Source organism: Geospiza fortis, unplaced genomic scaffold (assembly GCF_000277835.1).
Source record: "Geospiza fortis unplaced genomic scaffold, GeoFor_1.0 scaffold80, whole genome shotgun sequence".
Lineage (NCBI taxonomy): Eukaryota > Metazoa > Chordata > Aves > Passeriformes > Thraupidae > Geospiza > Geospiza fortis.
In genome coordinates, this window is record NW_005054551.1 from 553,361 (window position 1) to 556,411 (window position 3,051).

The window sequence follows — 3,051 nt, forward strand, 5'->3', positions numbered from 1 at the left end:
AAAGATAAATGCAACCTGCCAGTGTTGTTTGCCACTTAAAGGAGCAGAGTGGCCACGGTTCTGTCACAGAGAACTGGTAAGGGAAGAATCCTGGGAGCTCCCACTCTGGGCTTGGGGCTGTGCCTGAGCCAGGATAGGATCCCTGTGCTGGGAATTCTCCAGGTATTGGGGTTTGGGCTCAGACAGGAGCCAGCAGAGGCGCTGTTGGTGTTTCCCCAGAGGTGAGAGGGGCAGGAATTGCCGCTGGAAGCAGCGTGGACCTTCCTAACCTGCCCTGCCCGTTTGAGGAGTGGAGATTCCCCCCGAGCTGAGGCTCCAGCTGTGCCTTTGTGCAATGCCACCGGGTGGAGCTCTTCCACCAGGCTCCAGCAGCCTCCAACAGACCTTTTCTAATCAATTTCCTGCTTTTTTTTTTTTTCTTTGTAATAAATCACCTTTCAAAGGAGCAATCAAACCGAGCTGGGGTTTGCAGTTACAGTTCTGGGCGTTGCCAATAATAAACGACACAAATACTTCAGAGGTGGCCTTGAGTGATTGTTCCTCCTGATTACACGGAGAAGTTCTTTCTCTTTGCTTCTGAAAAGCTCCAAAGCATTGGTGCTGTGTGAGCTGCAGCTCCACATGTGTCACCAGCCTTCGTCCTTGTGAAAAACGCCAATCACTTGTTTTTAACATTTTAAAAGTTTAGTAGTAATAAAATGGTTATAAAAATAGTAATATAAGGAGTAATAACAATTTGGATAATTTGAATTAGGACAATATGAGATAATAAATACAAAGAGTTGCAGATGTCCGGGTACCTTTTTTCTGGGCAGCATGAGCCGAGAAAGGACACAGTTAACAAAGGATTAACCCTTAAAAACAATAACCTGTTGCATATTCATACACCTCATACATGATGCATAAATTCCATTCAAACACAGGATTTTGTCTGGTCAGTGTCAACTTCTTCCTCCTTACAGCGCCTTCGAGGCAGGAAGAAGTTCATTTCTCCTGATAATGGGGCAATAAATTCTCTTTCTCTGAAAGATTCAGGTGTCCTGTGGCTGCTATCTCACTGTGAGTCCTTTCTTTAAGTACCCTACATAGCATAGTTTCTATTTTAACATTTTGTTATGACCTAAAACTATATTTACCACACTACTTCAGAGAATTAATACAGCATCACTTTCTAACACCACACAGATAATATTTGTTTGAATATTTGCGACAAGCCTGTCATAAAATACACGCATTTTTCACACTCCTGCTGCAGTAATTCCCAGCCCTGCCTCACTGCCATGGAAATGCATCCTTTGAAAAGAGTTCTGCTTACTCTGCATGTCCCTGGCCCCAGCACAGCACATGCTGCACTTCCAGGAGCTGTGGCCTTGCTGTGTGGGGCTGGTTTTGGCCTGGACACGGGGAGCTGTGTGCTGCCTGTGTTCAAAGAGCACAGGGAGCCCTGGATACCCTTTATCCTTTGCCCTTGGTGTTTATCTGGACCTTCACCCTGCAGTGTCCCTGAGGATGAGGCTGTGCTGGGGATTTGCTGCCAGGCTGGCAGGATTTGGTGCAGCTCGGGGTTTACCTGGAGTTTGTTTCTTCTTGTTTATTCTCTCCTTTTCTCAGTCCTGTGCCTGAACAGGGGGAGCACCCAAGGCCTCTGGCTGTTGCCTGGTCCTGTCACCCATTGTGGTGGTTCCTGCTGCAGTTCAGTGGTTTTTAATCATAAATCTGATTTCTTTGGTGTTTTTAACCCCATCGAATCATTCCTCCAGGACTCACTGGACTGCTCAGCACAGGACAATACTATTAAATATTCATCTACTATTAACACTAATGCTATACAGGACAATTGTAGCTCTGCCAATTTTAAGAAAACAAGACAAGAAATCCTGCATAACCTCTGATGCCAAATTAATAAACATCTTAACCATGCATTAATTTTAATGTAGAGAAAGGAAACTGTAAACTGCTCTAAGTGCATTTGCTTCATCAGTTCCTCTACAAATGACCTTAATTTGCAGCTGGTAAAGCTGGAAAGTGCAGAGATAAATCAAAATTGAGCGATTCAGAATTTCTGGAATTTGTATTTTTTTCTTGAGGTGGTTTTGATCCCTGCTGACACACAGTGTTTAAACACCTGTGGTGGTTGCTGCTGCCTCTCCAGGGCAGCACTCACTCACTTTTAGCACAAGAACTTGTGCAGGCAGACCTGATCCTCCCAAAACCTGGTGATTTTCTTCTCTTTTCTGATGTGGCCTCTGAGACAGGGTGTCAGTTCCTTCCCTTGGCCAGGAAAGCAGCCAGCCCTGGGGTCAGTGGTGGTGAGGATAAGCCAGGCTCCACAGCTCTGAGGGTGCTCGGTGAAAAATGTGCGTTTTATGATTGGCTTTTCACAAATATTCAAATGAATATTATCTGTGTGGTGTTAGAAAGTGATGCTGTATTAATTCTCTTAAGTACTGTGGTAAATGTAGTTTTAGGTTATAAAAAATGTTAAAATAGAAACTTTGCTATGTAGGATACTTTTTTTAAAGAAAGGACTCTCACTGAGATAGCAGCCACAGGACACCTGAATCTTTCAGAGAAAGAGAATTTATTGCCCCATTATCAGGAGAAACGAACTTCTTCCCGCCCCGAAGGCGCTGTTGGGATTCAGAGGAAGAAGCTGATGATGACCAGACAGAATCCTGTGTTTGAATGGAATTTATGCATCATGTATGAGGTGTATGGACATGCAACAGGTTATTGTTTTTTTAAGGATTGATCCTTTGTTAACTGTGTCCTTTTTCGGGCTCGTGCTGCCCAGAAAAAGGTACCCGAACGTCCGTAACTCTTTGTCTCTATTGTGTCATATTGTCCTAATTCAAATTGTCCAAATTATTATTGCTCTAATTGCATCACTATTTTTATAACCATTTTATTACTATGAAACTTTTAAAATGTTAAAAACAACTGATTGGCGTTTTCCACATGCTCCATGCAGGAGAACATTTGCTGAGCAGGGCTGGCTGCTCCGGCCGCGAGCTGCCTTTGTCAGCAGCCGGGATCCAAAGGGCGCTGCCG